Below are 12790 nucleotides of genomic sequence, written 5' to 3' on the forward strand. Positions count from 1 at the left end.
CCTGCATGATAGTAGTGTGATGCAGTCTTCGTGTGAAGACTGAGTTCTATACAGCTTGTGTTTGTTTTTTTTGAGACAGTCCCTGATTTGAAATTGAAATAGTGGGTAGAGAATGTAGATGGTGACACTGGTGCACGTGATAAACCAGATGATGAGTCTGAGCCTGAGTGTTCCCAGATTGAATCTCCTGCGATGAAACTGGCAAACACAGAGGTGTTAGAGGGTCGAGATGAAGTGCTACAACATTCACCTGAGCACCAGAGGAAAGACATAGCTGACCTATTGAGGGAGTATAAACCTGTATGCGCAAATAAGCCAGGTCATACTGAGGTTGATGTAGGAGAAGCTAAACCAATTAAACGAAACCCCTACCGATTCAATCCTAGCAAATTGGCTTGTTACAGCTCGGTGAGGGGGGTGGGGGGGCGGGGTGAGGGGGTGGTCATAGGCTCCCCTCTTGTCCTTCCTCTTATTTGACTCCAACAGTGTTTATTCCTTTATGAAAGGTTTTGTGAAGGGGCGGTCGTGTCTCACTAATTTGATTGAGTTTTTTGAGGAAGTGACGAAGATGATTGATGAAGGAAGGGCAGTGGATGTTATCTATATGGACAAGGTCCCTCATTGCAGACTGATACAAAAGGCGAAGTCACACGGGATCAGAGGGGAGCTGGCAAGATGGATACAGAACTGGCTCGGTCATAGAAGACAGAGGGTAGCAGTGGAAGGGTGCTTTTCTGAATGGAGGGATGTGACTAGTGGTGTTCCGCAGGGATCAGTGCTGGGACCTTTGCTGTTTGTAGTATATATAAATGATCTGGAGGAAAATGTAGCTGGTCTGATTAGTAAGTTTGTGGACGACACAAAGGTTGGTAGAGTTGCAGATAGTGTTGAGGATTGTCGGAGGATACAGCAGGATATAGATCGGTTGGAGACTTGGGTGGAGAAATGGCAGATGGTGTTTAATTCAGACAAATGTGAGGTAATGCATTTTGGAAGGTCTAATGCAGGTGGGAAATATACAGTAAATGGCAGAACCCTTCGGAGTATTGACAGGCAGAGAGATCTGGGCGTACAGGTCCACAGGTCACTGAAAGTGGCAACGCAGGTGGATAAGGTAGTCAATAAGGCATACGGCATGCTTGCCTTCATCGGTTGGGGCATAGAATATAAAAATAGGCAAGTCATGCTGCAGCTGTACTGAACTTTAGATAGGCCACACTTAGAATATTGCGTGCAATTCTGGTCGCCACACTACCAGAAGGATGTGGAGGCTTTGGAGAGGGTACAGAAGAGGTTTACCAGGATGTTGCCTGGTCTGGAGGGCATTAGCTATGAGGAGAGGTTGGATAAACTCAGATTGTTTTCACTGGAACGACTGAGGTGGAGGGGCGACATGATAGAGGTTTACAAAGTTATAAGCAGCATGGACAGAGTGGATAGTCAGAAGCTTTTTCCCAGGGTGGAAGAGTCAGTTACTAGGGGACATAGGTTTAAGGTGAGAGGGGCAGAGTTTAGAGGGGATGTGCGAGGCAAGTTCTTTACACAGAGGGTGGTGAGTGCCTGGAACTTGTTGCCGCAGGAGGTGGTGGAAGCAGGTACCATAGAGACGTTTAAAAGGCATCTTGACAAATACATGAATGGGATTGGAATAGAGGGATACGGACCCCGGAGGTGCAGAAGGTTTTAAGTTTTGGCAGGCATCAAGATCGGCGCAGGCTTGGAGGGCCGAACGGCCTGTTCCTGTGCTGTACTGTTCTTTGTTCTTGTTCTTTGTAAACAGTAGATGTGCTTACCACCTCAGTGAGTATTTTACCTTTTATCTTTGATGTGATCATGAAAGAACCATCGGACAGGTTTTTCTGAGTTTAAACAAGAAAGAGGTGAGTTTATTATACTTAACAATCTAAACCCGATCTAAATAAAATAATAAAAAATAGGCTATACATTCACACACACGCTCACACGAGAATCACACATACACAAATAGATTACAGAGCGAGAAGTAGATTTGTGGTTGGTTTAGAGTTCGGAATAAATAAAAAATTTAATACACATTCTGTGAGGTTGGATGATTCCATGGTCTTCTAGATGAAGTTGTATTCTTGAAGTATGTGGCTTGTCGAAGTACATTTTGTGGTTGGCCCACTTGCTTTAGGGTCTTCTTGCAGGCAGATTGTAGGTGGCTCTCTTCTGAGAGAGGAATAATTGACAATCTAGTGGTGCAAGACCCCTTGGGGACGAGTGACCACAATATGATAGAATTCTTCATCAAGATGGAGAGTGATGTAGTTGATTCTGAGACAAGGGTCCTGAATCTTAATAAAGGAAACTACGAAGGTATGAGGTGCGAGTTGGCCATGATGGGTTGGGAAACGTTACTTAAAGGGATGACGGTGGATAGGCAATGGCAAACATTTAAAGAGCGCATGGATGAATTGCAACAAGTGTTTATCCCTGTCTGGTGCAAAAGTAAAATGGGAAAGGTAGCCAAACCATGGCTTACAAGGGAAATTAGAGATAGCATTTGATCCAAGGAAGAGGCATATAGATTTGCCAGGAAAAACAACAGACCTGAGGATTGGGAGCAGTTTAGAATTCAGCAAAGGAGGACCAAGGGATTGATTAAGAAGGGGAAAATAGAGTACGAGAGCATACTTGCAGGCAACATAAAAACTGACTGTAAAAGTTTCTATAGGTATGTGAAGAGAAAAAGATGGGTGAAGACAAATGTAGGTCTCTTACAGTCAGAAACAGGGGAATTTATTATGGGGAATAAAGAAATGGCTGACCAACTAAATGCATACTTTGGTTCTGTCTTCACAAAGGAGGACACAAATATCATACCAGAAATGTTGGGGAACACAGGGCTTAGTGAGGGAGAGGAACTGAAAGAAATCAGTATTAGTAGAGAAATAGTGTTGGGGAAATTGATGGGATTGAAGGCCGATAAATCCCCAGGGCCTGATGATATGCATCTCAGAGTACTTAAAGAAGTGTCCCGAGAAATAGTGGATGCATTGGAGGTCATCTTCCAAGATTCTATAGACTCTGGAACAATTCCTACAGATTGGAGGGTAGCTAATGTAACCCCACTATTTAAAAAGGGAGGTAGAGAGAAAGCAGGGAATTATAGAACAGTCAGCCCGACGTCGGTAGTGGGGAAAATTCTAGAGTCCATTATCAAAGATTTTATAGCAGAGCACTTAGAGAACAGTGGTAGAATCAAGCAGAGTCAGCACGGATTTACTAAAGGGAAATCATGCTTGACAAATCTACTAGAATTCTTCGAGGATGTAACTAGTAGAGTTGATGAGGGGGAGCCAGTGGATGTGGTTTGTTTGGACTTTCAGAAGGCTTTCGACAAAGTCCCATATAAGAGATTAGCATGTAAAATTAAAGCACATGGGATTGGGCGTAGTGTATTGTGATGGACAGAAAATTGGTTGGCAGACAGGAAACAAAGAGTAGGGATAAATGGGTCTTTTTCTGAATGGCAGGCAGTGACTTGTGGGTACCGCAGGGATCGGTGCTAGGACCCCAGCTATTCACAATATATATTAATGATTTAGATGAGGGAACTAAATGTAATATCTCCAAATTTGCAGATGACACAAAACTGGGTGGAAGGGTGAGTTGTGAGGAGGATGCAGAGAAGCTTCAGGGTGATTTGGACAAGTTGAGTGAGTGGGCTAATGCATGGCAGATGCAGTATAATGTCGATAAATGTGAGGTTATCCACTTTGGTAGCAAAAACAGGAAGGCAGATTATTATCTGAACGGCTATAAACTGAGAGAGGGGAATACGCAACGAGACCTGGGTGTTCTCATACACCAGTCGCTGAGGGTAAGCATGCATGTGCAACAGGCGGTAAAAACGGCAAATGGTATGTTTGCCTTCATAGCGACAGGATTCGAGTACAGGAGCAGGGATGTCTTGCTGCAATTGTACAGGGCCTTGGTGAGGCCACACCTGGAATATTGTGTGCAGTTTTGGTCCCCTTATCTGAGGAAGGATGTTCTTGCTATAGAGGGAGTGCAGCGAAGGTTTACCAGACTGATTCCTGGGATGGTGGGACTGACGTATGAGGAGAAATTGAGTCGGTTAGGATTATATTAGCTGGAGTTCAGAAGAGTGAGGGGGGATCTCATAGAAACTTATAAAATTCTAACAGGACTTGACAGGGTAGATGCAGGAAGGATGGTGGGGGAGTCCAGAACCAGGGGTCATAGTCTAAGGATATGGGGAAAACCTTTCGGGACTTAGATGAGAAATTTCTTCACCCAGAGAGTGGTGAGCCTGTGGAATTCGCTATCACAGAAAGCAGTTGAGGACAAAACATTGCATGTTTTCAAGAAGGAGTTAGATATAGCTCTTGTGTCTAAAGGGATCAAAGGGTATGGGGCGAAAGCAGGAACAGGCTATGGAGTTGGATGATCAGCCATGATCACAATGTATGGCAGAGCAGGCCCGAAGGGCCGAATGGCCTATTCCTGCTCCTAGTTTCTATGTTTCCTCTGGTGTCTCTGTCTGTAGCAATCTGTAGGCTTGGAAAGTCCACAATCGCAGACGGTTTTCAAACTTGCAATGTTATCTGGAGAGAGAGGGGGTGGAGGACACAGCTCTTCTACTTCTTCATTGTTTCAATAGCTGCTTGTCTCTTTTTGTCCAAGGGAAACTTTCAGCTTTCACAGAGATGGACAGACATGACTGCCTCAGTGTATTCTCTAGAACCTTCTAATGAGATTCAAGGTTAGGAATTTCCATCTCCTCAGGCCTCAAGATTCCAATATTTACACTTGGAGGGGTGTGCTCTTTCAAGGTCAATGTGCCAGGATGGTCTTGAATACTGTGCGAATGAAAGCAATCTTAGATAATTCAATCACTAGAGCAAGCCATTGTTTTGGGTCCAGGTTCATCAGGTGTCTCCTATTGGAGGCCTTGGAATGTGAAGGGTGTTTCAGATGCAAATTGCAGTGCCCATCTTGGCTGCCCGTTTTTAAAGTTAACTGTAGGATTTTTCCACTAAAAGTTTAATGTAAGTTTCCAACCGAAGAATTAAAATTCCTCATTTGGCATATTGTGTTTTCTTCACAGGCTAAAATCAGAGAGGAGGTTCAATACATGTTAAGTAATGATATAATTCAACCTATCAAAGTAGTTGGAGTTCTCCTGTTGTTTTGATACCAAAACTAGATGGTTATCAAGGATTCTGCATAGATTCCTGAAAGGTTAATGTGGTAACTAAGACGGACTCCAATCTGATCCCAAGGCTTGAGGATTGCACTGATAGGGTGGGGAACTTGGCCTTTGCTAGCAAAATTGATTTGCTTAAAGTTGGGTTTTCCAACATTCGGCCCGCAGGCCAGGATCCAGCCCACCAAAGGTTTCCATCCGGCTTGCGGATGTAAACTGTACCAGGTCATTTCTTATTCTTGCCAAGGGTCCGTGACTGCAGATGAGAAATTTCCCATTGTCAGACAGGCTTTTAAAAAAGATCGCAAGTTAGTTTCACAGCTGACAGCTGCTGACATCAGGGACAGCGGTTTCCCAACTTCGGACAGATTCGGGGTTTTTCGACGGGTTGACTTTTTTTAAAAAGCTGCCGGAAAATCCCAAATTTGACTGAAGTTGGGAAACCACTGCTCCCGATGTCAATAGCTGTCAGCTGTGCAACTGACTTGCGATCTTTAACAAAAACTGAGCAAGCATCTGCTGAGCGTTCCCACTCTCTGCAACTGTCAGAGAGAGAGGGGGTGGGGGGAACAGAGAGAGAGAGGGCAGAACAGAGGGAGAGAGAAGGGGGAACAGAGAGAGAGAAGGGAGGACAGAGAGGAACAGAGAGAGAGAGAGAGATGGGGGCGGGGTGGTGGGGGACAGAGACCTGAAACATTAACTCTGCTTCTCTCTCCACGGATGCTGCCAAACCTGCTGAATATTTCCAGCATTTCTTGTTTTTATTTCAGATTTCCAGCATCTGCAGTATTTTGCTTTTAAGTTAAAGAAATATCTGCTTTTGTGACACCAGATGGTCTGCTCCAGTATAAAGTCATTCATTTGGCATCAAAAATGCACCGGCCGCATTTTTTATTTTATTTTGTCCCTAATTTAAAGAAAACCGTACCACGGTAAAGTCTTTTTTCCAGGGGGTAAGTGTGATGCAACACGTGGAGTGATCATGTCCGACATTTGAGAGCTCTATTTGACAGGCTGGCCAAGGTTAACTTTGTCATAAACCTGGCAAAGAGCGTGTTTGCCAAGGCCAGAGTTGCTTATTTAGAACATATCATGGGTCAAGGTTAAGTATTATCATGAGATGCCAGGGTTCAGGCAATAATAGATTTTTTTGTACACAAGACAAAGAAAGGAGTGCTATGGTTTCTGGGTATGTGTGGATTCCACAGGAAATATGTCCCTAATTTCAGCATAGTAGTCACCCCATTGACAAATCTGTTAAAGAATAATGTGAAGTTCGACCGCTCAGAGTCATGCCAAACAGCATTTGAGAAGTTAAAGGCCACTTTAAAAGAAGAACTAGTTCTTGCTGCCCTAGATTTTAATAAACCATTCAAAGTGGCAATTGACACCAGTGATGTACGGGTAGGAGCAGTAGTGCTCCAAGATGTTGATGCTGGTATGAAACGACCTGTTCGTTACTTCTCTAGAAAGCTCAATAAACATCAAAGTACTTAACCATCAAAAAGGAAGCTTAAAGTCTTGTACTGGCTTCGCAACAGTTTGAGGTGTATGTAACTAATAGTTAGGGAGAAATATTGGTTTATATAGATTACAACCCACTTGTGTTTCTGGAAAAGTTTAGAACAAAGAACCTGAGCTTGTTTCACTGGAGCTTAATGTTCCAGCCACTTACAGTGAAAATTGTACATGTTGCAGGGAAAAGCAATGTAACAGCTGTTGCTCTGTCCACAGTTTAAGAGGTGTAAGAGTGAAGGAATGCTCTGAAATGTGAAAATATTACCTGGACAGTATGCAATAAGCTATTTGTTAAAAATGTTTATGATATTAAAAATGTATTGTATTTTTTGAATTATTTTAAAGTAAACCTTACCATGGTATGGTGAGGACTTTTTCCCAAGAGATAAGTGTGATGCAGTCTAATAAGTATGTAGACTGAGTTCTCCAGCTTGTGTTTGTTTTTTTTTGAGACAGTCCCTGATTTGAACTTGAAACTGGAGGCTTCCAGGTTTTTGGGAAGCCAAACTCAGGTTAGACAAACAAACAGTCCTGTGCTAAGAACAAAGCAGCATTTTTTTTTTACTAAGGACATGTGACAGGGAATTTAGATTTTAGTTTGACCAGAAGGCTTTTGGAAAAGGTGGAAGCTAGCTGAAAGGCTCAGTGTGTTTTGTAAAAAGAAGACTTTTGGGAAGTTGTGAAGAACTCTGCAGTGGATAGAAAACTTAGCCAGTTGTTTTAAAGAGACAGGCTGAGAGCTGCAAGTGTTTGGGCTTCTCAAGAGACTGCTTAGAATAGATTCAGGCTACAAACCAGCTGGTTGAAGCAGTTTGACTGCAAGCAAAGGAGCCTGGACTGAGGGCTGACCATTGGTGAATGCCTGACAGCAGCCGTCTTTGGTGACTGAAAGAGTTGAAGATTGCATTGCTCGCTATCGACAGGACCTCATTACTTCCATATCTGCATCATGGAGGACAGAACTTGGCAAACTACCTCAGGAAGATCCTTATTTTGTTGTACTGTGGGAATGTCTGATGCCACCTTGCTGATAAGTCTGTTCAGAGGATTAGTAATGACTACCTTTGTTACATCTGCTAATTAATGTGTGTAATCTTTAAGATATATAAATATTGACCATGATTTAACTGTTCGTTCATGTTTAATTTATGATTGTTTTGCTTTGCGTGTTAAAGTAAAATTTATAAAAGTGGAATCTTGTCCATTTGGTTTTTGGTTTCCTAAATTGGGGTCAGTCGGTGGGTTCAATTCTTTTGGTTTTATTGAAACATATAAGATCCTGAGGGGACTTGACAGAGTGGATGCTGAGAGGATGTTTCCCCTTGTGGGGGAGTTTAGAACTAGGGGACACAGTTTAAAAATTAGGGTTCTCCCATTTAAGACTGAGATGAGGAGAAATTTTTTCTCTCAGAGGGTTGTTAGTCTCTGGAATTCTCTTCTCCAGAGAACAGTGGAGGCAGGGTCATTGAATATAATTAAGGCTGAGTTAGATAGATTTTTGAGCAACAAGGGAGTCAAGGGCTATGGGGGCAGACAGGAAAGTGGAGTTGAGGCCACAATCAGATCAGCCATGATTTTATCGAATGGCAGAGCAGGCACAAGGGGCCAAACGGCCTACTCCTACTCCTTGTGTACTTGTGGAGTAGGCCACTACTGCAATGCTGGAGAGCATGGGCTTGAAGCTCTACACAAAGCTCTGTGCCAAGACTCCTCCATGCGCCTTGACATTAACCACAGGCTTTCTGGAAGGCCTATCAGTACACAAGCATTTAATTGTGCATACCCATCAGTCCTCATCTGAATCCTCTGCAGCAGAACCCATGTGCGACCTTGCCCTCTGGTGAGTTGATAACTGCACTACCCTTGTCCCCAGCCCTGGCTGCAGTCCGCATGTGGTCAGTGTCTCACCATGGCAGACCCCACATCCGAGCTCTCCTCTAAAGTACACACAATGCCAGCATCTGAGCTGGTGGCTGTGAGTGTCAGAGTAAGTGTCAGAGTGAGGGGCAGTGGGGTGAATTTTATGGGCCCCTCATGACGGGAACAGAGGTGGGGGGGGGCCCATAGAATCGTGTCGGAAAATGGGGGTGGAGTGCCTGTTGCCTTCCCGATGCCTTCCCAGGGAAGGTCACTTAAGGGTCTTTTCCCCCCTCTGCTTCAACTTAATAAAAGGTGGAGGGGCCTGCTGCAGTGGGGAGATGCTGCCAGGTAAAACCTGGCAGCCTCCTAGCAGGGTCGGTGGGGGGGGGGGGGGTTCCTTCCTTTGGGGCCAATCCAGGGCCCCCAGAGAGTCCTCCGGAGTCCCCCTTAGGAAGACACCTCACCCTCACTAACCACTCCCCTCGCTCTGTCCCTGGGGCCTACCTCAATGGCTGGCCTCAGTAACCCCAACCTCACTTAACTCTCCCAGGGTCTCTGGACTCTTTGGTACTGCAGGGCCTCCTGCTATACCAGCTGTGGCCACTGCTCCCAGGGGCAATGCCAGTACTGCAGAGCTGTTGGTCCTTTGATTGGCCAGCAGGTCTTGGAGGCGGGAGCTCGTCCCTTAAAGGGACAGCGTCCCTGACGTTAGGCAGTTAATTGCCTGCCCGCTGTGGAATTGTAACAGGGTTCCAACAGACGGCTGAGGCATGACCTTCCCCCACCTTTTGGCCCACTGCCGGGATTCCCGTTGTCAGAGCAAAATTCAGCCCAGTTTTCTTTTTCGCCACTGTCTTCTTGTTCTTCTACCCCTTGCTACTCCACCACTGCCTGGCCAAGTTGCAGTTCTTGTCTATCTGGAAGAAAAAAGGCACAAGGGTGACGAGCGGTGGTAGGGAGAAAGCAAGATGTACATTCTTTCACCATGTTCAGCTTGGGAATCAGGAGAGGGTAGTGGGATGTGAGTAGGAAGATTATGTATGAGCATACCATCATCTTTAATCGTTTCAGTCCTGCCACTGGCCCTGACTTCAGTTATGGTTGCTCCAATGATGGCGAGCACCAGCTCCTCCATAGGGGTCAGGATATCCAGCCATGCCTGTCCCCTTCCGTTCGCTCCTGCCACCTCCAATTGTGTGCCACCTTGTCCTGCAAGAGAGAGGGAACTGTATCAGTGAGTGTGGTGCAATGTGTTTGGGTGATATGGCTATCGTGGTTGATTAGCTGGCAGTGTGCAAGCTATGAGATGTGGGTGTGAGGCTTGATGCAGTGGTAAGTATGTGAGGATGCGATGAAGCTGTGAATTTAGGTACGAGTTGTGATAGATAGAGATTGTTGGTAGGGTGCTGTGCATTGAACAGTGTCCGGGGCGGGTGGTGCAGTTGATGGGATCTAGCATTTGAAGAAACATTCAATGACCTTGACTGCATGTGTGAGATCATTAAACTTCTAGCAGCATTGCATTCAGGTCCTCGGGGCTAGAGTACCAGCATTGACCATCATGGATATCTGCCTTCATAAAATTGGCCTGGAGGGGTCTTCTGGCTCCCAGTGGATAGATGTCTCTCTTCCTGCCCATCTCCTGCACTAAGGCCTCCAGTGCACCATCGGAAAATCTTGGGAGTCTGTTCTTTGCCATTCTTGTTTCTTTCCCATGACAAAATCACTTTTAGTATGACTTCCAGCATCTGCTGCAACCAAAATGCACCACCCCTCTAAGAGATGTAGGTTGGCTTTAAGTAGTGCAGGTTAGTTTGAACTTTCACTAGCCTCTCACGATTTTAAGGCCCCCGCTGAGGTGCACTGACATTCAACAGCGTGCTTGGCACTGGCTGCATACTGCAATCATTTACATTATCAGGTAGCTTAAAGTTTGCGTGCTGCTTGTATCAGAAGCAATGGGCGCCAGTTCATAGTGCATCGCAATCCCCAAGCCCGTTTTCAGAGCTTATCAAATTTTGCGACCATGTGTTTTAATCTTAACAACTTTTTAAGCTCAATATTATCCACCTAACTTACTTATTTAATGATCTATATGTGCCTACCTTTACTGTACAATGTCTTCGATCCTGAAATTCATCTTTCGCCAGTATTATCAACATCATTGAAGGAAAAAGACAGTATTTTTGAAAACATGGTTTAAACTAACTCTGTCTACATTACTGTTCTGTTTTTGTTCTGTATTAGAATAACATAAAAGCATCTTTTTTCCTTACATTTGTTATGTCCACATTCCAGAACAAAGTAGCTTAGTCATAAAGTTAGAGCTTGACCTTCCGGGAGTGAAATCAGGAAGCACTTTTTAACAAATAGCTAGTGAAAATGTGGAACTTGCTGCCTCAAAAGGCACTGGATGCTGGGTGAATTGAAATTTTAGAGACTGGAATTGACAGAGTTTTGTTTGGTACAGTTATCAAAGGACATGGAGCAATGGGGAGAGGGTGTGATAAATGGAACTGAGGTACAGATTAGATATGAACTAATAGGATGGCAGAACAGAGCCAATAAAGGTTAGCAAGCACAGGGAATGATGGGTGAATTGAACTTGGCGTGAATTAGGATATGGGCAGCAGTGATTTTAAAATTCTGCTCCTACTGTTCAACTCCCTGCATAGCCCCACCTACCTTCATAATCTCCTCCAGCCCTAAAACCCTCTGAAAACTCTGCATTCCTCCAGTTGTCCTCTAATGCATACCCCACTTCCTTTGCCCTACTATTACCAGTTATGCCTTCAGCTGTCTAGGCCCTAAGCTCTGGAATTCATTCACCAAACCTCTTGGCCTCTCCTCCTTTAAAAGTTTTCTCCTTAAAACCCACCTCTGACCAATCTTTTGGTCATGAATCCTAATGTCTCCTCCTTTGGTTCGTGTCAATTTTTGTCTGATTACGCTCCTGTGACGTGCCTCGCGACATTTTGCTATGTTAAAGCTGCTATATAAATGCAAATTCTTGTCACTGAAATTGCATGTGTAAACTGTAATTTTTCAATTTGGCCTCCAGTGACAAACTTCTAGCACTTCATTTAAAACCATTTTCCTCCTTTTTACTTTGCTCTCTGCATGTCCATTCTGAACTTTAAATGTTTTAACTTGTATAATTCATTTAGATTTTATATGAAGAAATTATATTTTGTATTAAGATTTTACTAGTTAATTTATTATGGCAAGTCAGAATACAACAATTTGTATTTATATAGCACCTTTAACCCCACAGTAAAATATCCCAAGGTGCTTTGCAGGAGTGTTATCAGACAAAATTTGACACTGAGCCATATAAGGAGCTATTCGGACAGGTAACCAAAAGATTGGCTAAAGAGGATAGGTTTTCAGGATTGTGCTGAAGAACCGAGAGGTGGAGAGGTTTATGTGGGGGGAATTGCTTAGGTCCTAGACAGCTGAAGGCACAGCCGCCAATAGTGGGGTAAAAGAAGTTGGGGATGCACAGAGGCCAGAATTGTAGGAGCACAAGGTTCTCAAAGGGTTGTAGGCTGGAGGGCATAACAGACATAGGAAAGAGGGCGAGGCCATGGAGGGATTTGAACACAAGGATGAGAACATTAAGTTTACAGCTATGCTGGATCTGGAAATAATGTAGGTCAGCAAGCACAGGTCTCTCAACTGTCTGTTGTCTTCACATTACTGTTGGTATGCTTTTTTGTTTCTGGCTCTCATTTCAGCTACTCTTTATGTACCTCTCAGTGTTTTTCTTTTTGTCTTCTGCTTCTCTTTCTTTCAGGTAATGGGAAAAGGAGCATTTTAGCTGGGGATTGCAGAGAAAATGTCCACCGCCATTCCCACAATCACTCAAATTACAGGAATTCTGTCTTCCTCCTTCTCTGCTTCTCACCCCTGCATGCACTCGCCCTGTTAATAATGAGAATCTCTTGTCTCTGGTACAAGCAACTGGAACACAACTTTTCTAAAAGCGGACAGCTGGCTTCAGAATTACATTTTATGGAAATTGAACAAACATTGACAGGAAGAGACTATTTAATATGCTTTCTGAAATTTATAGAACACAGAAATTACAATACATAGCTTTTCCTCCCATACACAAACTTTGTTTTAGAGACACGAATGAAGCTTTTGAAATTAAAAACTGGAGCAGAAACTGCTGGAAATTAATATATTTCCCATCACTGTTACTGTTGCAATCTG

Source organism: Heterodontus francisci, chromosome 1, assembly GCF_036365525.1.
Source record: "Heterodontus francisci isolate sHetFra1 chromosome 1, sHetFra1.hap1, whole genome shotgun sequence".
NCBI classification, from domain to species: Eukaryota; Metazoa; Chordata; class Chondrichthyes; order Heterodontiformes; family Heterodontidae; genus Heterodontus; species Heterodontus francisci.